Source organism: Hippocampus zosterae, chromosome 15 (genome assembly GCF_025434085.1).
Source record: "Hippocampus zosterae strain Florida chromosome 15, ASM2543408v3, whole genome shotgun sequence".
NCBI lineage: Eukaryota > Metazoa > Chordata > Actinopteri > Syngnathiformes > Syngnathidae > Hippocampus > Hippocampus zosterae.
In genome coordinates this window covers 13,799,492-13,822,606 of record NC_067465.1, presented here as the reverse complement: position 1 = coordinate 13,822,606, position 23,115 = coordinate 13,799,492, and the positions used below count along the sequence as shown (strand labels likewise).

Sequence of the window (23,115 nt, the reverse complement as noted above, 5' to 3'; positions counted from 1 at the left end):
CCTGCGACTCCACCCACTGCTCAGGAAGCCCAGGAGGCTCAGAGGATTTAAAAGGAGAACTTTGAGTACGTTTACTGCCAAATGTAAAGTACCGAGATCACGTATTATATTGTTGCTCACGACATTTTTTTTTTCCAAAAGTATTCCCCACACCATGCGTGAAAGGTAAGGCATCATTTGTTTTCATGACGCCGAGCCTCTCGTAAGTAGAAAAGCAGAAGCGGAGTGCACAATCTCGCCGTTTTGCTTCACTTCACATGTCTGTCACGGTTCAGAGTCAGTTCAAGCGATGCCGACGGCGACTCCTTGCGTAGTACGTTCTTTTGTCCGGTCTCCACTAAAAGACGTTGCCGTTCTTCACTTTGACAGCCCTCATTCTGCTCGAGAACCCCCCTGCTTCACCATCTAGGAATGTATGGGAAATAGACGAGCTTCTTGGAATGCCACGTGCAATCACTGCCAGCCAAAAAGAAGGGAAAGAAGGAAAAAAAACTGTGGTGCATGATTCTCAATCACTCTTCAATTGTGAATTTGGCCGTCGGGGGTACGGTCACCGGGGGTAAGTAAATCTGCCATTGCCAGTAATGACACAGTGCTGTCTCTGTGCCCACTCAACCCCCGCTCTACCCGACTCCCCTCGAATAAGCTTGGAAGCCTGCAGTATCTGGCAGCGGCGGTGGGTGGAAGGGATATTCAAACTTTAACCATGGTTTAAAAATAGCCCGCCTCCTCCGAGACAAAAAAGAGAGCCCTGCTAATAATCACGGCTCTGTGCTGGCTGTCTGAAGCATCTGGTCTGCGAATGTGTCATTTTTTTTAGGAGGGGCCTGGGAAACTGTAGACACCATGCTGCTTGCTGCCCAGAATAAGAAGCATGGGAATAATTGAATGGACCTTTCCAACCCTCCGCCCCCTCGATTCGTGTGGGCCACTAAACGAGCTTGTGTCCGGGATCGGATCGGCCTCCCTACCAGCATAAGTCACTCGGTGGCTCGTTTTGGCAGGAACAGATGATTTTATGGTAAGACGTTAAGAAAAGCCAAGCGACACAATCGGGTCGACAAATCATGGAGATGGGGAGGGGGGTGCCAGACGGAGCAGCAGAAAGAGTGTGGTTCATGACCCGGATGTCAAATAAAGTCACATCGACCGAATTAGAAAACTACATCACTGTTCTTGAATTTCTGTCGCGGGACAACGTTTACGTTGTATATCCTTTGTGTGTTCGCTGCTCAACAACCAATGAGAACATGTTTTACTGGCAAGCAGCAGTACCTGAGCCTAACCCTTCAAAACACTTGACCAAACATTTCCTATTCACTTTGTAGTGATGAGGACTTGTGCTGTTACTTTCCCTTCATTCACCAACTGCTGGCAATCTTAAAATAAAAATGTACGGACTTACTCCTGAGAATATATGAGGTCATGGTTTTACAGGTGAGTTCATTTCCTTTGGCAGCAACATTACACAAAGTCTATCAGTAACTTACATTCACGCAGTACAGTCATCGGTGCTGAAACTATTTGTAGCAAAGACTCAAATAAAAAACAGTAAGTCAGGCTGTTAACTGAATGTGACTTCTTGTACGACATGAATACTTCTCAGTACGCCACTGTGCAAGATAGCACATTGTGCGCTAATACTAATCTCAAAATTTCGCATGGAGGGTCCTAAATCATTGACTCCATGAAGGCATTAAGCTCAAAATCAGGTCATGTAATCATCCAATAAACTATGAATTATAGGTATTCCAATGTAAAATATGAACGCAATACTTTGATGACGTTTGTGTGATTTCGCTGTCCATTAATAAACTCCTCCGATTTCCTTGAAACTTTTTAAAAGAATGAGATTTTCTGTGTTATCCATTGTGCTGCATAAAGTAAGTAGTTAAACCGTGTTTTAAAACAAGGATCTCTGAAACCAGTTTCCAAAACGTGCACTACCACTTCAGATCAAATTCCTCCCATTCGCCTTGTTTTGAAAATAATAAACAAAGTGAGAACCTTCGACAGGAATGTTGGGAGAATATGCTTGACAATAAAAGGCAATTTTTCACATTACTGACACATACTGTAAATGTCACTTGAACATGTTTTTAGTGTTCCGGCCATCTAATCATTGTCATTTTTGATGCCCCGGCATTCCTGTATGGAGTTTGCAAGTCCTCACCAAGCCTGTGTGGCTTTACTCCAGTTTCCTCACACATTCGCAAAACATGCATGGTAAGTTAATGGAACACTCTGAATTGTCTGTAGGTGTGAGGGTGGATGTGAATTGTTGTTCGTCTCTATCTTGCCTACTGCTCAAAGCCAGCTGAGATAGGTTCCAGCGTGTCCGCGACCCTTGTGAGGACAATCGGCTCAGAGAGAGAGAGAGAGAGAGAGAGAGAGAGAGAGAGAGAGAGAGAGAGAGAGAGAGAGAGAGAGAGAGAGAATATATACAGAGAGAGAGACAGAAGAGCCTGATTTGCTCAGGTAAAATGAGGAACAGATTTGGAAGGGAAAAAAAAGAAATCTAGAAACATTTTTGCTTCTCTGATTAAATCACGGGGTAAAAATGTGTTGATCACTGTTATGTTTACCATACTAAAAAAGTATGGTCTGATTAGTGAAACCTCAGCCAAACTGCAAAATGAGGAATGCAACAAGTATTTGGATTCAAATTGTCTATCTGTCAGGATTAACTGGGCTAACAATTAGCCTTGACAAGAGATTGAGACACTGGTTAATGAGTGCTGTCAAACAAGCACACAGTATGGGGGAGCAGTGCCAAATGGATGTGGGGCTATGTTTCAATGAGAAGGATATTGTGGTTCATATACAATGCATTGGGGGCGGGGGGCAATCAAGGATAATACATTGGAATAGAGACAAAATTTGAATGAATCAAAAAGCCAGAGTGTGGCTTTGGCTTTTTTGAAGGATAGCATTAGTCTTCATCACATATTTGCATCTGACAACATGATTGATGATGCTAAACAATCAGTTGTGTGTACAAAGTGGGGTTTCAAAGTTTGCTGACATCACCGTGCGGTAGCACCACAGCTTGGGAGTGACGGACTGTGAACGAGGCGCTTGATTGCTCACTGGAGCTCGGCCCACTCAGGGTAAACCCACAGCAGCACTGGCAAGAAAAGCCACAACATGCAATGGCTTTAAAAAAAAAACAGTTAACTGTACAAATTTTACCATTAAATATACAGTCTGCTACATTGTATATTCAGAATAATTTAAGGAGATATTCAAGCTATGGCTCGGGGATCATCTGTGGCCCACCGTCCATTTTAAGCGGCCCGCGACATATTCCAAAAATGACAATTCTAATATATTTGTTTTACACATGGTTGAGCTTTTCTAAATAGGTAAAGATGCAAATTATATTTACAGCTAACAAGTAACATTTCTCTTCATAAGACTGTGGTGAATAATGATATTGAATTTTTAAACAGCTGCTTTTTAAAAATGCCACTCTGCTCTCTATCCACGTCCAAATTGTGAAGATCCCACGTGAATGATTCCAGAGTAAGTGCTTTAAAAAAAAGTTGTGATTTCGACAGATTGCTGCTATTTTGTTTCTTAATCTAGAGATGTTATTCGGCTGCTGTTCAGTGCAGGGGCAGATGCTTTCTGGTGGATTAACAGGGTCTATGGCCACCCCAACATCTTCTAAAATCCTGAACTGTTTGCCTTACGGAAAGTTGTTCAGGTAGCAGTTTTTCTAAAAGCACTGCATTATATAAACAATAAGCAATTGCTTGATTGACTGATTTATGTGTGTTTGAAAAAAAATGAAAATTAAGAATCAAAGGGAAACTTGCATCTTTCGATCTTTCCGTATGTGGTCCTTGGAGGAAAATGTTTGGACAGCCCTGACTTAAGGTTTTCTAGCATTGTACTGACAAAAACATTGCTTTTGGGCATTCCATGTTCACTTCTCTGTCTGTTCGTCACATGATACACCTTTTCTATGAACAAGAAATTGAATAAAACTTGGAAGCCTGGTCATTTTTTTTCTTTGACTGTATTAGGCCATCATACATTTCTATGGGTTCACACGGTCATAATGCTCCCTTAGGAAAACTATAACCACCATGTGTCCAGCAATAAAAATGAGTTTGACACCCCTGCTCTAAAATGCCAACTGATTATCATGCGGCGTGTAGTGTGTGAGATTTTTTTCCAACCAAATATAATCGGGGGCGCCAATCATGAATGTTAAGCCTGTTGATTATTTACGATGGCAAATCTTTATGTGAGTGCTCAACACCAAGTTCTGCTAAGCCACAGACTCCTAGAGATGTGAAATGCAAAAGCTACTGAATCTAACAGTTAGCCTCGCTTATGAAGTCTCTTCCTCTTCTACTACATGTAAAGGACAATTGTCAGTGGAGATATCATAATTTGTGTGGTGTTAAAAAAAAATCTTGTAATGTAGAATAGAATAATGTTCTATGGTTAAGCGAATGTCTATAAAGGGTTTAATGTGTCACATGTGGTTAGCCTATAACTGACAGCGGAGCAGTGAGAGTCAACTACATCTCATCATTTGCATATTGTCATGAAATGCTACATGAACTGCATGTTCATAATTGAAAGGTCCTGACAGAGTTCCTCGTTTCTCCTCTCGGACATGTCTTGGGAGGACACTGGCAGGGGTGAGCTCTGTGTTTGTAATCGTGTATCCACTTACGAGCAATCAAAGCTCCATTACTACTGCATTTTCAGGCATTAGAGATGTCAACATTGTTAAGGCGTGTGTATTGTTTGCTCAGTCAAGGAAAATTAGAAAATGAATTCCTCTGGGCAGGAGTGGAGTGTGTTCACAAAGGGGGTGTGGGGGGGCGGTAAAGTGAGGGTGGTGCACATGTGCAGGGTCAGAGGGTGGGTGTCTGTGTGCTAAGGGAGGGTGGTGTGTGTGTGTGGGGGGGGGGGATGCCAAATTGTGCTCAGTCACCAGTGGATCATTTTCACTGAGACAGCTGAATTGTGGGAAAAGAGGAAGCGTGGTGGCTCTGCCATTTGTTTTGCTTGTCAGAACCTCCCACCCAGACGCGGCTGAGGGTGCACTGATTAAAAAGTAAAACGCACTTTTACGCACCAACGTCCTGGAAAATGTAGCCTCCGCAAACACATCTCGCCACACAGGTATGACAGGGAAATCCTTTAATATCTGTACAAGCAAACCATGATAGCTTAATTTTATTGTGGTCATTTAGTGGATGACCCTTGACAATGTACAAACACTCCCCAATGTATTACTCATAAATCGGTCTACACAAAAAGTGACTTTTCATAGCTGTGGCAGCCAATCAAAAAGCCCATGCTGCTTTACATTATCTTTCACAAAATATACATTTGTGGGTATAAGAGAGGGCCACCTAGTCACCACCATTCTCAAGCTGTGCCAATAAAGCATATACACTAGACTATAGATTGTGTTTTCCAATAATACTTAACTACATTTATAATTATTTCCTTCTGCGGAGGAAAAAGCAAAGCGTGGGGAGTCTGTGTCATGGTCATACACAAGTTAAGTCAATAAATAAAAGTAAGATCCTCGAAAATATGCTTGCCTTTCATTTTATAATTACACTAGTCAAGAATGTATTTATTTTTTTAATCAAAGATTCAAGAACACTTTTCTCGATGAATGTTTTGTGCTGATTCCGAAACTGCAACCATTTTTATCTTGAGCATATTGTTGTAAAAATTACAATCGTAAAAGCTTGTTTAGGTCCAACTTAAAAACAAAAATTAAAAATATCTCAAGTCTGATGTGCTGCAGGACAAACGTAAAGACAATTTTGAAATCAGCATCAAAAAATGTTTTAATTCTGATTTTGAGAAAACTCCAAATATTTCCACTTTCAATTCTTTTTAAACAAATATCCTCTTTAATTGATAAAAGCAAAGTTTTTTCTCAGCAATTTAGAAACCAGGGTCAAAATAGAGGAGTAATGTAGAAAAATTGAATGTGCCATTTGTAGAGGTTAAAAAAGCAGACCAATGTAACTGCAATTACTGAGGTCATAATGGAGATTGATAGGTTGATTGTTCGTATCAAGATTTTATTAGTTAGGCCTCATATTACTGTATTGCAGCAAAGTTTGTCACAATAGTGTTATTCCCAGCAGTGCACTTCAATCTCGAGTCAGTGGTGGTCTCGGGACAACCGAGGTGCCAGTAAAGCGGCCCATTTAACTACGGGCAGGAGGGCCAGCAGATGGGAGTCGGCCCCCGAAGCGCGGCTCAGCGGGGTCAAGTCGCCCTCCCTGCCATGCCAGTCAGCAAGGTGTGTGAACTTTTGCCTCGTCCCGCTTGCTCCGTCATGCGGCAAATGGAGCACATCAGCCACACTGTTTGGGGCGGAGGGGGTTGCTCGCAGGGGCAGGCGAGCACCTCACACAGGCTTCCTTTGTGCTCGGGGCAGCGGCTTGCGTTACTCAGGCTGGGCTGGGGTGTGCCGAATTAAGGAAACGGGTGGAGTGGATTGGAGGAGCGAAGAACAGTGTTGGAGTAATTACCACGTGTGCTCATTATCATGCTCACGTTGATGAGCAGCTCAATTCTCACCGAAGGTGTCACCTGGTCCGCATTACACTGACAATGACCTGTAATAGCACCCAGGCCTCTCTGGTGGGATTTACACTGCATGGTTCAAGTGAGTGCTCTCAAAGAGCAAAATTGGAATATACGACAGGGCAGCAGAAGGGAAAAAAAATTTAAAAAGAAACGTAGCAAAAGCATGGGCACTTAAATATGGTTTGAATTGCTACATTAGAGGCATGTCCATCATGATATCAGAACAAAAAAAGTTGGTCACACACAGTTCACAGTTGTGGAAGTTGTCAGCCGAGGCCAGCCGAGCACATTGCAACATTTCATAGTTGTAATATTTATGTATAATTGTTTACTTTCATGTTGTCGCTGCCCGGCATTTATGCGTGAGGTGTGATTTACTGTACAGGCATGCTTTGGTGTGCATTTACTGTTTGGGTTTTAGCATGGTTGAGCCAAATGCAGGGTTGCAGGAGAGATGAGGCAGTTGTGCATAATGTACTTTTTTATAAGTCTTTTCAAAAATACAACACCTAACAAGGCTTGTCTAAATACTCAACTGACTTAATTGTAGCAAACTGAGATCCATATAACAAAGAAACAAAATTCACACACCACTCCAGGACAAAAAGCAGCACTTGTCTAAACCACAAACAATGTACCACTACTGAAAGAAAAAAAAAAAAAACAGGGAATGAAATCAAGAAAACCGCAACAAGCAGGAACACTTAGACAAGATACAAGTGGCTGAGGGAGCTGATTGGTAGACGTAAAGAACAGGGTTGAGGAGCACCACGAAGAAAAATTAAAAACTAAACTGACAAGCTCAACAAGACTTGAAACATGACATGAGACAAAACTAAATATCATATAAACAACAAAATATAGTGATCATGTCATTCACATGTGTTGTATTTATTATTTTTATTAGTATTATTAGAAAAAGCTGACGTGTTATAGGAAAAAAAGTTGTTGACCAGTGTTAAAGGTAAATCTATGCTAATCTGGCCCACATACGATGTTTCACATTATATTATCATTCAGCTATAGGATTTTTATCAAAAGAATTGTATTGATGTGCTAAAATGCATCTATGCATTTTAGCAAACATATACAATTCATTCCCTTTTATGTAACATTTGTACTGTCAACTTTAACCGGAGATGAAGGAATACTTTGTTTTCCTTTAAGTGCGTGTTGAAGAAGATTTTGTGTGTTGAATGTGTGTGTTGTTTTTATATACGCTGTGTGTCCATATGTACTTTATCTCCGGCGATAAATGGGGATTCACTGCTATGTTCAAAAATTGACAAATTGCATTGGACGTCGCTCATTTCTCTTTCGGTCTGTGTTAGAGGTTTTTTTAACTTAGTTATATTTAAACGTGTAAATGAGCCAAGGGGAGGCGCTTATCTGTGTCTTTCTTCAGAATTGACCTTTTGCCCTTTATCCTGATACATGTGCAAAGTTTGACACAGGAGTGTTTTAACAAAAGGAACGTTTCTCTTTGCTCACCTTGATTTTGCATTTTGAAGGCTTTTATCTGTGCTGCAATGTTGTGATTTCACAGTGTGGAAGACCCATGGTGGCTCGATATGCAATGTCAACAACTACAACAAGGTATTTACCTTCTTGTCCCCTGCTTTGGTGACATTTGAGTAAACAGAGCTCACTGGGCAGCTCCACTTCCTGCTAACTGCAGTAAAATAAAGCAGAGTGAGCCGTTTAAAAAAAAAATAATAATAATTTTTAAAAAAGATTTCAAGATACGTTTACATTTTAAGAATAAAACTTCGGTTAAGTGTGTCGCACTGAAGTGATCCTCTTCTCCAATATATCAGTCATGAAGTGCTTGGCTATGAAGTGATGGAATGCAAGGCTCATAAAGAAGTATTAGGGCCGTACTAGAAATAAAGGATTCAGTGGTAAAAAAACAACAGCTGGATTTTTGTTAATTTTCTTTGGGGAGGGAACAAAAAAAACCCTCTTGGAAGAATACTGTAGTGGTGTATTTTTGCAGAAAAAAAATTAGATGAATTTCATCCAATTAGGCTAATTGTTTAAAAAAAAAAGTGAAATACATCATCATCTACTAAATCTAGCCAACCTACCGTGTTTCACATAATATGTTCACATTAAGCCAGAAAGTAAAAACCCTGTCACTGTTTGGCTCAAGCCACAGAAGCTTCAAACGGGTTTTTGTTTTCCAGACCTGGATTTGACACCTCTGCTGCTCGGTAACGCTAAGCTAACCTGGGTAGTTTTGTATTTCCTCTCCCTTGCTAGGATAGTATGAGAAGCCAACAGTGAAAAAAAAACAAAAAACAAAGGTGTTGATATATAGTACTGCATTGCTGGACTTTATTAAGTTCTGTGTTTTCCTATGTTGTGTGTGGGTGTGGGTTTTGTGCACTCTAAAGCACACCTAAAAGCATTCAATTTTCTCAAAAGCCGACAATGCGCCTTATTAATCCGATGCGTCTTATATATGGATCAATATTCAGATTTCTTGGACGTAGTATTTTAAATGTTCTGTAAAGCGTTTTGTTACAGCTGCAGAGGTTGTGAAAGCACTACATAAATAAAGCTGTATTGTGTTGTATTCACTTTAGCGTAGCTCCATCTAGTGGACGTAACCTCAGCCACTATTGTAGCTTCTATTCTATGCACCTTATAATGCGGTGCGCTATAAATATGAAAAGTTTTAAAGTAGGCCATTCACTGAAGGTGCGCCTTATACGCCGACACGCCTTATAGTGCGGAATATACGGTCCATTTTTTTCTTGTATTATAACTTCTCTCAAAGAAAAAAATGGTCTCATCAGATTTTACTGAAATCTCTTTTGTGTTGTGTTGTGCCTTTGAATTAAAAAAAAAGTGTGTGCACTATGTATATTCTAATTAAATCAGCAAGAAGAGAGAGCATTGAAGGAAAAGGCACAGATTTTGTCAATCTGCACGATTGATTTAATTAGCTGCAAATCTCACGCAGTGACCCCCGTAATCCAGTTTTTTTTTTTTTTTTTGGGGCCGTTTTTCACCCGCTAAAAATTAAAGTTTAACTATAAATAGAGGTGGATAATGCAGTTGACCCAAGGGGTTAATTCTCTGGCTCTTGGATGCTCGCGGCCCCCCGGAGGCCCTCGCTGCGCGCTCTCCTCGGGTTACAATACCATGAACTCGAGAAGCGGCGCAAGGAAATGAGTTCATATGGAGAAATGAAGCGAGGATTTGGTGCGCTCGGGCACCTTTGCAGGCACTCCAAAGATGAGAAGCCGGGAACGGGCTGGGCCTAAGTCCTAAGTTAAGACCCCTCGCTTTCACGCGTTCACGTCATGAGATCGCTGAGAAATGTCAAATAAAAGGAGAGAAAACGGTGGAGCTCGGTATTAAGATGATGGTTTCCACTTTCCGCCGTGAAATAGCGCACATTCTTGGGGCACAAGTCAGGTGAAATGTTTCAATTAATAACAGATGAAAAGACTTGTTGAGAGCAATGTCCCCCGCATGCCACGCCGTCCTGCTGAATAATTGCTTCTTCACCAAATCCGCCAATGTTTTGCACAATCGCACATTACGTTTGAACATGAAAGGCCGCGGATTAGCGTCATACAGTAACGTGCGGCGCCAGAACAAATATACACCTTATTTTATGGGCCTAGCAGCTTCGGCATTAATCTTTCGACATTTGCTCAGCTAATCAAAATAGAGTTGGATAAATAGAGAAATGTGGCCTAAGTACACATCCAGAAGTCAAACAGCGGATGACGCGTTGTGGCTATTTCATTAAGGTGACAATCAGGAAGTCGCGGCGCATGTGATGTATGCAACACGCTGAAAGATCACGACGTACGCCAACTCGCGCAAACAAACACACGTGTCCGCAAAGTCAAACTCCACCATAAATTTACACACACGCACACGCACAACCAAAAAGGTAGCACTGATTGCCTGAACAGCTGAGCTAAGCTGTGGTCTGGAAAGTCCATTCAAAGAGCTACTGTGGTGGAGCGTCAGGGCTAAAAGTGCATCCTCCGGGTGGGGAGTTCTGGGGGGGGGGGGGGGGGGGGGAAGGCAGCTGGAGGTTTGTTACTGTGGGCATCAAGTAACAAAGCCACTCGGTCCTTTACAAAAATTAATGAGAGCAATGCTTGTATGGAACATGTTTAGCCCAGAGCTCAAATGAGCACTTCCTGTATTGCTTTGGTTGACAAAACATACGGGCGATAGTGTAGCATCATCTCCTGTGGGAAATTTGGATGTAGAACAATGAGTGTAAACTACGTCGTATAGATATTAACACCAGATTTTGCCAATCTTTTACGAAGGATGGGCAACTTCAATACTGGAGCGTACATATGACCAAGCACACGCACTTCCTAACCAGACCAAAATGCTATTTGGAATGTCATACATGCAAAATACGTGCTCTTGATACATTTCATTTTTGCTCATACATTTTTCAACACATATTTAAACCATTCACTAAACTAACGCAACAACAAATGGTTTGAAGCAAATCAAATAACTACTTCATGTAAGCCAGTGACGAGTTGATTGTTGCACCAAATATTCAAATCCCGATGCAAAAAGAAGGGCAAAAGAAAAAAGTCATCGAGCTCCACCGTGTTGCTGTGAAATCCGCGGCGATGACTGCGAGTGGACAGTAACAGCTTATACCTTATGTTGGTGTTTCCAAATCTATCCACTAAGGGCTAATTATGCGATTTACTGGGATATCCATATTTTGTCTAACCCCGTTTTGCGACCAGCCTTCAGCTATGACCACATTAGAACCAGATGTTCCCTTTGAGTGCCATTAGAAATGTATCTTTTGAGCCCCACTGTCACACAAGTTGGTCTCTGTATACCAGGAGACAGACGGTCTCTGGTTGGTAACCATTTCAGTCAAGGTTGAGGCGGATGCGAGCGAAAAAAAAACTCGTCGTGGTGGCAACATTCTTCAACATCAAAAGTTGTCCTTTTGGTTTATTTTAACCGAGAAAAAGGCAAGATCACATGGACCCAACTCACGGAAAGCAGGATGCAAGGTCTTTTGAAAGAGGTCGCAGATACAAACATTATTCAGTCACTCGACTGATCCCCCTCCAGCATAAATGTACACTGGGACAATTCAAGTAGCTCTCTTTCCAATTAAATGACTTAGTGGAGTTAAAGCGGTAGCTGGGCTAAACCGTGCATGTAAATGAACTAACAGATGCTCTCCTTAAGCTCTCCCTCGATGCATGCTGTGCACCGATCCATTGGTGCGTGTGCGCGGGTGTGCCTTTATTGGATTAAAATAAGAGAGTGTGTATTAACTGAAGTCCCCCCCAGGGAGATCGATGCTCTTCTCTTCGGACGCATGATTTTCTGGGGCCTTCCTGAAGCAACCTGGGAACCAAACCGAAGCCAGATGCAGGAGAAGCAGCAACGTGACGGGCAAGCAAATCCCTGCCAATGGAACTCAAAAAGGATGCACATTTATCAAACGATCACCAAAAAGCTTTACCAAAAAAAAAGTATCTGTATAAAAGTATAAAAGTATCTGCAGACTGTATATTCTCACTTGAACTATTTAAAGACCGACACGCGGCCGTGGAGGCTTTTTCTGCCCGAGGTGAATGATGGTCAAATCCTGGGGTGCCCAAACTTTTTTGGCCTAAAATCTACTTTTCGATTCATCAACCTCTCGCGATCGACCCGTTACCGTGCACGCGCGCATACGCACGCACTTACACGCGCATGCCATGATGCGCAACAGCCAGATGAACGAGACAGGAAAAATAAAGTAGACACAAGAGTTGATGAGTTTGTGAAAAGGAAATCACCGCCTACCTTAGTGGGACACCTGACTCGGAGGCATGCGACGCACTTTTGCAGCCTTTTAACTGTCGGAGCTCCCGGGCGCATTTTGAAATGCTTCTCTCGGTCCTCCAGATTGTCATTCTTTGCGAGTGCAATTGGTGAATTGTACAGGGAATGAACTTTGACCGATAATAATAAAAATAATAAAAACTATATCCCAACAGTTCTGATCGCAAGCTGCAGTCGCAGACTGCTTTGCGCTAATAATTTCCGGTGACGTAGGTCACGCGCCACCGTCGGTGACCTGCTTTATTTTATTTCATTTTATTTTTAAAATAAAATAATAAAAAATTGTCAAAGTGAGACAGATAGGATGATTTAGTGTGCAGTGTGCATTAAAACAAAAATATATGACTAACATTCATGGAGACACACAAATGTTTGTTTGTTTTTGTTTTTGTTTTCTCTACACTCCTCGTGATCGACTTAGAACCAGTCCGCGAGCTATCGGCTGATCACAATCAACTTTGGACACTACTGGTCTAATCCATCCAAAATGGTTGATTGTTGTCATACTATCTTTGCCGCACCCACATCCCTGGCCCATGTGACAATGTGTGAGTGCGCTGTCTTAATTGGGTTGAACTAGTACAGGTGTCACCAACATTTTTGAGGGTGAGAGCAACTTCATGTGTACCGATTGTGTGAAGGGCTACCAAATTGATACACGTCTGAAATAACATATTTGTCCAAAATACCTTCAATAATATGAGGATGTGTTATTTTTAATACTTGATGATTTAAATTGTCAGACTTTGACCGTGTTTCGAAATGTCTCACAGTACTGCCAATGTTTGCATTTTTAAATCATAATTTCTACTAGCAAATCACAATGTCCAGGCACTGGCGGACTACTCAAGTGGTCTTCACGGGCTACCTGGTGCCCGCGGGCACCATGTTGGTGACCACTGAACTAGTATGTATGCCAAGGGAGCCACTGAGTAGAAAGTTTTTTTTTAATAGATGTACTTGTGAATATATGCTCCCCTGACTTGCTGGTTGTTACCCTCTTTCATTCCCCCCCCCCCCCCCCCCCCCGACCCCCACCCCCATTTCACTTTAGGGGCTCCGCAAAAAAATAAACAAATAAAACTCATAACATGTAAGAAAAAGAAAAAAATATATTCTTAAAGGATAAACTAAGATGCTGAATATGAAACAATAATGGATACGTCTCATCTTATATCATCAAGCTGCAGGGACAGTGTCGATTCTGGCATGGCCACCACCACAAGGCTCGATGTAGGAACCAGCTTTCAAGCCTCCACTACTCAATGTTGCTTCACGATCGTCTACAAACTGAACGTTGGTGTGTGCTTCTCCCGAGAGAAAATAACAAGCAAGGAAAAAGAGCATTTTGCTCTCTCCTTCCTTTGAGCGTTTGCTCTCTGTGTGGCCTTAGAGGGAGCGGCACACACATCCTGCCTCTCAGTGTGATGCAAGGTCAGATGGTCAAAGCAAAGGAGCCAGCGGGAAGACTACAGTGTGTCCATCTGCTGACTTGTCCCGTTGAAATGTGCTGCATTAAACTAGAGTTGCTGTGAAAAAAAAATTGTATAACGTAGAGACCTTAAAGCCAAAAACACTCTTAATTTCTGTATAATGTAATCATGTATTGTTGTAACTGATAATGAATATAGCCAGTTTCATTTTCAACTGCAGTATCACACACAATGCCGTTGACTATTCTTCCTGGTTTTTATTTTATTTATTCACTATCCACTGCTGATAGATAATATTGCTGGTAAACTCGCGACAACGAAGATCAGGTTGTATGCCTGTGGCCATATTTACAGAATGTGCTTTTCATTTATTCTAATTTTGCTCATCTGCCAACTCACAGTCCTTAAATACTGTTTGCAACTGAAGTAAACAAAATTGTCCAATATGAATGAAAAACAATCACAAAAAAAATCTTCTTCCAATACTTGCATACATTTAACCCTTTCATGCGCCCTGGAACCTGATAACATGAATAGCTGTGCACTGTAGTAACCGCTGTCCCTGAAAGGCTTCATATCTAAAATTACTTTTGATATTGTAAGAAGAGCAAATTTCCCAGAATTTGAGTTTCACTCAGGTCAAAATTTACTAGCTGACTTTTATTTTTTTGTCAGGATGCTTTTAGATTGCCCATATGGGTTCCTCAGCACCAACCCTCTGGAGAGCTCAGCTGCACAGGAAGAGGAAGTGAGGAAGACATTTCAGTGTGAAGCGACACCTCACCACGTCTAACAACTAGTCTGCAAGATGTGACGTGCGAGGAGAGGGGTTAGGCCCAGTGCTGTCCCTCCTGTGAGCCCTCCCTGTCTCTGGAGACAGGGAACATTTCATTAAAGGCGTCAAGATTGGTACCAGACATTTTTAAATGTTCCCCCTGCCTGACCCCTCTCACCCTGGCAGAGGTCAATGCAGCTTCTATCAATCCTGTGTGCTGAAAGAGACATGCTTTTGCAGGTGTGCAAGTGTGTGTGTGTGTGTGTGTGAGTGTGTGTGTACAAATTCAATCAAACGGGTGCTTTGGTACAATTGTATACCATAAAATCCTGCCATGGTGGAGGTGATATATGAGCTGAACCCACTAAATATAAACCAAAAACAAAATGGTAATTGGATATCCTGCAGAAAATTCCATCAAAAAATTGTGAATTCTGCCTGCGTGGGTTTTCTTCGGGTACTCCAGTGTCCTCCCACATTCCAAAAACACGCATGATAGGTTCATGGAACACTCTAAATTGTCCCTAGGTGTGATTGTGAACACGAGTGGATGTTTGTCTATGTGTGGCCAGCGACTGGCTGGCAAGCAGTTCAGGGTTTACCCGACCTGCTGCACAAAGACAGCTGGGAAAGGCTCCAGCACACCCCCAACCCTTGTGAGGATATGCAGATTAAAAAATGAATGGATGGATGGTTTGAAGGACTGAAGAGGGAAAAAAAGCACATTCTAAACGAACTGGTTTATTGACTGGATACATTTTAGACTTTTAAACCGTGCATAGCAGCCCGTTGTTTTCTTTTCTATAAAAACAAGTATGATTTGAGACAAATCTCTCCCTTTTGATATTAACATTACGAGACGAAGTGGCGGCGCCATCATTGGGGATTTTGCTGGCTAGAACAGCACACTTGAGTTAGCCTGCTTTGTTAAAAAGGGAACAATTGGAAGAACAACTGTGTCAGGCTGTCAGGATCAAGTGTGCAGAGTCATGTACATCTACTGTCCTTCAAAAGAAGCTGACGGCTCTTGCGAGTGCCTATGGAACACTTGAGCGCTGCTACTGCTAGCTAGCGCTGCTAGCACTGTTGAAATTGCTCACGCTGAAGCCGCTGCTAAATGGGCGCGCGGGTGCTGGAGCCTATGCCAGCTGACTTCAGGCAGAAAGTAGACTACACCCTGAACTGGTAGCCACTCTGAAGTTTTTTTTTTGGGGGGGGGGGTGCCCTCATTTAGCGATTGAAGGTATTTTAGGACATCGTCATGATGAAGTCAGTAACAACAGTTAGAAGCAAACGGCCCCAATGAGAATCTGGAAGACAAATCCAATCAGCCGTTACACAGAAAAATGTTGCTGGGAACTACTAAAAACTACTACTATAAAAATACCAAGGCATTGATGTTGATATATTCTTTGATCGGGTAAGGTTTATTTTGAAGTTGGTCTCCTTACCAGTGTGTTACTGTCATGCATAATTGTTGCTCTGGTTAGCTTGACTTCTTCTCGACAGTGTACACGTAAATAACGGGTACTCGAGGCAGACAAAATTACTCGCCAATTCGTTTCAGCCCGAACAGATACGTCTACAAATGCTTCACTGTATCAAAATGAGAACTGTTAACACGTCTCCCTGACAAATTCACAAATAGAAAACACGGTTTTGGTGTGTTAAGGAAAAGTTGAGAATTAATGAGAATGTGATCGAGATTGAGAAAATCTCCAAATAAGACACATGTTTGTTTAACCTGGGGATGGGGAAAGATTCATGGCTCATAGTCAGAATTTGACTGTAATTCATTTTATTCGTACCTACAGTATCATGCCGACTTGCTGTCTCCCTTTCTTTGGTAAGGACATACTTTTAGTTCTGCATGAGCAAAGTCTTTTAGCACGTGTTCTCTGCACCTCTTTTCAGTGCGCCCCTCGTGTTGAAAAGATGCCTTCTTTGTCTGGCTCTTAAGTGAGATACACGTGGTCGTAAATGGCAGCTCCTGTCAGCGGCATGAACTCTACCGCCAACCTCGCAAGTGCACTGAAACGTAAAACTTGGAGTCGAGGCGCTGCAAATATTAGCCCGCCATTCTCACACGCAGCATTGCACAATACTGGAGGCCGACCAAAAACAAGCTTATCGACTGTATTAAGTCATGCCTTGTTGAATTTAGAGTTTTTTGGGTTTTCCCACGCACTCGCCAACCCCATATTCAATTCGATCTCAATCAGCGAGTCCATATGTTGCAAACTTTTTTTTTTTTTTTTTTAAAGCATGGGACTTATCAAGCCGTTCCATTAATCATGCTTGTCGCCAGCTCTCCCACCAGTGTCCAACAGACTCATTAGCTAACACTGAAATGTGGTAGTCATAAATCCTGTCAGGGTGGAGAGGTTGGGGTGGGGGGTGGTGCGCGTTGGTATGCGACAAGCATGGGAGAAATGACTAGCTCGAAGGAGGTGATACACCGGAGGAGGACACAACAGGAGGAGGAGGCGAGGTGTCAACAAGGCGCAGCCTCCAATCTTCAGCGCAGGTCGCTGGGCAATGGGACACTGACAGTGGGAGATGAATGGGAGGGAATTATCTACTCACTCGGCCAGATAATTGCTCCATTTGGCCCTGAGTTAGAGAATGGTTTCTAATTAGCTCCCTGCAGTCCCCTGGAACCTTCACTCCTCCTCCGACCCCTACACCCCTCCCCAAAAAGAAAACACCCTCACACATGTTGGGAGGTTGAACCAACTGGGCCGCTTTGATGACACCTGAAAAAAGTCTGTGCCAGTTGGCAACCCGTCTCATTGCAGTGATTTAAATTCTCTTTAAAAGCGAAGAATAAGTTCAGTGGAAACAGTTTGGCAGATTTGCATAAATCCTCCTGGCCTTCGGTCTTTGCCTTATAATGTTTAAATGAAGAATTATGCTGATCAGACACACACACGCACATATTTTAACTTTATTATTGTTATTATTATTATTATTATTATTATTATTATTATTATTATTATTATTATTATTATTATTTGCCCTGCAAGTGGCTGGCAACCATTTCAGGGTGTACCTCACCTATTCCCTGAAGACAGCTAGGATGGGCTCCTGCGTGTTCGTAATCCTAGTGAGGATAAACAGATTAAAAATGTATTATTGATTTTGGTTATTATTATTATTATATCATTATTATAGGTGTTTAAAAATCCCCAACCATATTTATTTTTATCTAGCTTTTTCAAGCACTTTAATAGCTGTCACATTTTTCAAAAATGCATTTTTTGAATTATCAAACAGCATTGTATTGCAAAGAAATCATGTTTGTTTGTCTTTCATTAGTTTATACATTTATGGAAATCTATTTCATGCAAGCTTCGGTCCAAATTTCAAAGTTTAAGCAAGCGTATTTAACTTTTATTCTCATTTGAAATTCTGAAATCTAAACAAGTCAGTCACCATTTGGGTAATTGTCACTTCATTAATGACAAAAAAGTGTCGCCCCCTGATGTGGGGACATGTCGCTTGAAGTATCAGCAGGGGGCCATATACAAATCACCTTCTGGAATTAGCATTGGGTTTATTTGCTCTCAACGTTTGGCAAACCCTGCTTCCTCTAATCTCGTTTGAAAGCATTTGTATTCCCGCCCACTGTTTTCTGGGCTGCGGGTTAATGTGTATGAATCGACGTGTTGCACAGCTCATACTGGTTTAACCTTTGGAAGGTTTTCTGATTTTGAGCCAGGATGATGTGGATACCTTGCATGACCTAAACATGGCACTGAAATAAAGTTGGGCCCATATCAAAGATCAAGTAAGTCTCAGAGGGGTGGATAACAGCGATGGGAGCAGTGAAAGGCGGTGACAGCTTTAGTGCACATGCCTGTGGCCCCTGCCAGGGTCCTGAATGGGGACCCTTGACATTTGGAAGCCCACGAGAGTGGCCCGAGTCTGGGCGGGGCGTTGGGGTTGAGTGGGGTTAAAGTGGGTGATGATGGCTGGTCGGATTGGAGAAGTTGGAACATATTGAGATAGGCAGTAACACCAAACCACGGGGGGCAGCCTTAAAAATGCAATGGTGGTCTTTGTCTTGTAAAATAGTTAAGATTCAAAATGTTTTAGCATTAAAAAGTCGACAGATGTTTCGCTTTCAACTTGCCCTCGGCGCAGAGATAAATGGGGAAAGTAGTCATACGTAATCTGAATCAATCTTGTTAGCTCAGAGACATTTTGGCAATCCTGTTGAGTGAATAAGGAAGAAAGGACAGTCGGCTTTTATGTGGCTGGTGAGGACAATCAATAGTAATTAAATAATCGATATTATTACCGGTATTTAAAATTAATGCATTTATTTATCTGAGTTTTTTGTTTGTTTTATTACACATTAACACATTACAACACAAACATCCCCTCACCCTACAAAAAATAAAAAATATCTGCCAAAATCTCCCTTTTTTTTTTGTTTACATTTTGCCAGGTATTTTCTCTGTTGTACAAGAAATACTTGAAAAATTATAAAACAGTCAAACATTCTTCCTGAAATTCATCTTATTTATTTTAAATGTTAAGGGAGCAAAATTGTACTCATCGCATAGGTTTCAATTCATCTGCCAATTAATCGGTTATCAAAATTTAAAACCGGAACTATTGTTGCTGATAAATAGCATGCCAACTTAATTTTTCATTGCATTAGCATTCAACTAGCGAGGCCAGGCATTTTAGTTTGGTTGTCCTAAAAATGTGTATTTTTTTATGTTACTCGTGGTCTATAAATTGTTTTAAAATAAAAATATTGACAGTAATTGTTACTTTACTACTGCATTAGCATAAACTGGAAGTTGTGCCACTATGTGCTTTGGGGGTGGAGGTGGGGGGGTACGGTGAAGCAGGTTGGGTGAGTGGCTTAAACATCTTGGGAGCGAGATAACCATTCACCTCAGAGACACCTTAGTATTTCAAATAATCTTGGCGGCTTCATGCCCTTATGGATTTTACCACGCCTGGCAGGATTTTAGGTTCATATTTTCAGATTTGTGGAATTCCATCTCATCTGTCAAGTGTTTGTTTGAAGTGATTAGCGATATCCCTCTTTGCGACCACAGGCACAGAGAGCGTAGGAGACTGCACTGGCAATAATGGGAATGGCGTCCCGGGAAAATAAACGGCAGGCAATGATCCCTGAATGCAACAGAATCCTTTGTACAAACCTCCAAGGTGTGACATATTTCACACCCTGCTTGAACTTGACAATGTTTCAGGTCGTACGGTATGTGGACTGCTTGGGATACAGTGTTTCGTCACTATATTGCAGCTCATAAAATGAGCCCCTGATATATCGCATATTTTTAAACTATTTTTTTTTTTTACAGTCCACAGTCCGAGTCTTATTTTAAAGTTGCGCGCCTTCAAGCTAGTACAACATTGTACCCAAACATGCCGGGCAGAATTGAGGCCTACTTCAAAAGCTGCAACATACGGTAATTAGGAACAAAATGAAGAAGATGCCTCTTGAATTTTAATTTTAATTTTGTTCTGCCTCACAGAGCAGAGGATGCTTGTTTTATGATCTGTTTGTATGCATTGCCGTTCCGTGTGTGTTAAAATGGCTTAAGGTTTCTAACTAGCGTAACACTGCTAATTTCGTTTAGCGGGTCTATGGTATTTCAAATTATATGATAGCATTAAGCTATCAAACTTTTGTTAGATGAAATTAATGGTTTGGTTGGACATTTTAGTCTTTAAAAATACAATATTTCATTCTCTTTTGTCCTGTCACTTTTATTGAAAACTTTAGCTGGGAATGACACAAAAAAAAGAGCTTGAAGCAATCACACTTATTTGGGGAACACTGCAAGTGATTGTGTGTCAACAGATGCTTAGGAAAACTTTAAAAATGCATACTTTAAAGCATGCAGCAGATGTAAAACCTTTTTGAAAATTCTTTCTGGTCTATCTCGCTGATTTGCTGGGTCTGGAAATTATAACACGCGATAAACGGGGGCTCACTGTACGTGTAGACACACACACACAAATACACACACTAAAGTTTTGGTCCAAAGCCACGGCTACATGACACCAAGACATTAGTCATTAGCTTTATTTGACAGGCAGGGATTTATCCCTCTGCGTTAAATCACAATCGAGCATAAAAGTTCACCCGTGACATGTGTCTTGTTAGCTAACATTTGCACGCGCTCTCATGCGGACGCCTCCAATCCGGCCGACGACAATATAACACGGGTGCGGCGGCGGGAAGGCGGCATAAATCAGGCGGTAACGCCGGCGTTGGCGAGTTGAGAATGTGTCACGCGTCACCTCAGGGAGAAACGAGTATAGCAGAGCTCAGCAAAGTGCACACCGCTGATAAAGCTGGATTGTCTGGCCGTAATCAGAGCCAGATGTGGTCAGGCCCTCGCCATGGTGGTCCCACCACATCTGCTGTGTCGGAGTGGGGGGGGGGTGTGAGGGAGGCGGGGCCACAGCTGGATGACCTCTGACCCAGAGGAGGGAACCACGAGCCAAGGCTGACAGCTGCCATGGACGAGGCAGGCGACCCGCTATCATCTCCTTCACTCATGTGCTTTACGCTGCAGACGTTCTGCTCAACTCATCCACTTACATTCTTTTTCTTTTTTTTTTTTTTCACCTAGCACCGCATGTATTTTGTTCCAATGCTCGCAGGTCAGCTTTTTTTGCTGAAAGGAGGAAAAACGCAAACATCTGTTGCTCACTGGAATTTTCATATTACAGAGATTCAATGATAAAAGCGCATAGTCAGCATCTTTATGTACACCATTTCCACTTTTGTTTGCGCTGCTTTTTTGGCTTTTTCTAAGTTTGGTCTTGAGACAAAAGGTTGAAAAGCGTCCGAAAGGCTACGACTACGGCAGGTAAAGCGACTCTAGCACTATTTAAACGTTTACCATTAACCCAGAGGCTCACAGCCTGGTGATGGACAGCCTTGTGGTTGAGGCTGGCCCCAGGCTATTAGTAGATGATTGGAGGAGTTACTTTTCCCGTCACGTCCTCCACTTTCCTTGGAGGGGGGGGGGGGGAGTATATTGATGCGATTCAGCTGTTAAACTGGGAAAAGAAGATCTCTGCTGAGGTTAGACATTTACTCAGATTTCGGTCAACGAGTGTACTGATTAAAAGTCTTCAGTTTGAAGGATTTACCCATCTGGACTCCTCGTATGTATGGGTTGTTTGTTACTATAGATTACATTTTGTTGTTTCAAATGATAACAACATGTAACAAACCAAAATATCCAAATTTAATAATCATAAAAACCTTGAACATTTTGACTGCGCTAATCAATACACCGTGCTGCCTGCCCCTCCCTTTTTTTTTAACTGGCAGACAAAAAAAATATATAACGTAACTAATTACCTCCGTTGACTATTTTTCACGATCATTGAAAGGCCAACTGTGAGCTCAATTGGACTCCATTCCAAACCAAAAAAAGCCAGCAACTACTGAAGTAATTTTTGGTCGATAACCGAGTCAGTCAGTCCTCCCTCAAGCATCTCCAGCTGGTCCAAAATGCTGCTGCTCGTCTCCTAACTGGAGTTCATAGGAAGGAGCACATAACTCCAATCCTGGCCTCCCTACTTTGGCTCCACGTACATTTTAGACTTAATTTTGACATTATTCTACAGTATTTGCCTGTATATCATTAAATGGTCTCGCCCCTGCTTAGCTCTCTGATCTGCTCTACCCCTACACACCTAACCCGTGCCTCAGGACGGCGGACCAAATGCTACTGGAGGTACCGAGGACGATGTAGAACCAGAGAGCGGATAGAGCGTTTTGCCAGTCCTTCCCTGTGGAATGACCTTCCGTTAAACGTTAGACAATCTTTTTCTATGTCTTTAAAGCTCATCTAAAAACTCTGCATGAGTCTTGGCATTCTCTTCCCGTTTTATTGTGTTTACCGTTTTCATGTTATTAATGTATTGTTCCACTACCTTTGTTTACATACTGTATGTCTGATTTTTAATTTAGGCACAGCACTTTGTGTGCAGCTGTGGTTGTTTATAAAGGGCTCTATCAATAAAGTTGACTTAAAAGTGTGCACAAATGAACAATTGGTCCATCACAGACTCTCGGCCCCAAGTCACTGTCTGATGAAATACCGTAACACCTTGTGATGCACCATCCTCTTGGATCAATGAAGTAGTTCACTTGTAGATCGCATTTGGGATTTTTGCTAACCAAAAAAAGGAACCCAGCAATGTCTGTTCCTCTGCAGTCGAGCAAATAAATGTTAGAAAAATAGATGCAAAAATACAGGAAGAACTGGCGTTAGTGAATTCAGTTGCTAACCAAAACAGCAGCACTTGGATTCATATGGCTTCTCAAAATAATTGAAGTATAGAGTCTCAATGACTGCCAGATGTTGCAATGAATTTTTTTTAGGCAGTTGATGAAATGTCTCACAGCCAGACATGAAAGAGTTAACCGTGGAGCCCATTAGAACACTCTTGCTAACC

At 41.9% G+C, this 23,115-nt stretch overlaps 2 long non-coding RNA genes across 2 annotated transcripts; both read left to right on the top strand.

Annotated features, from left to right (window-relative positions):
* The first annotated feature begins 30 nt into the window (after window positions 1-30).
* On the top strand, window positions 31-1,402 carry LOC127587667 (uncharacterized). The gene is made up of 3 exons (XR_007958823.1): window positions 31-165; window positions 370-559; window positions 821-1,402. It is a non-coding gene; the product is annotated as an uncharacterized LOC127587667 (long non-coding RNA).
* Window positions 1,403-5,308: 3,906 nt separating this feature from the next.
* LOC127616333 (uncharacterized) lies at window positions 5,309-12,099 on the top strand. Its single transcript, XR_007967090.1, has 3 exons — window positions 5,309-6,295; window positions 8,132-8,181; window positions 11,899-12,099. It is a non-coding gene; the product is annotated as an uncharacterized LOC127616333 (long non-coding RNA).
* Window positions 12,100-23,115: the final 11,016 nt, after the last annotated feature.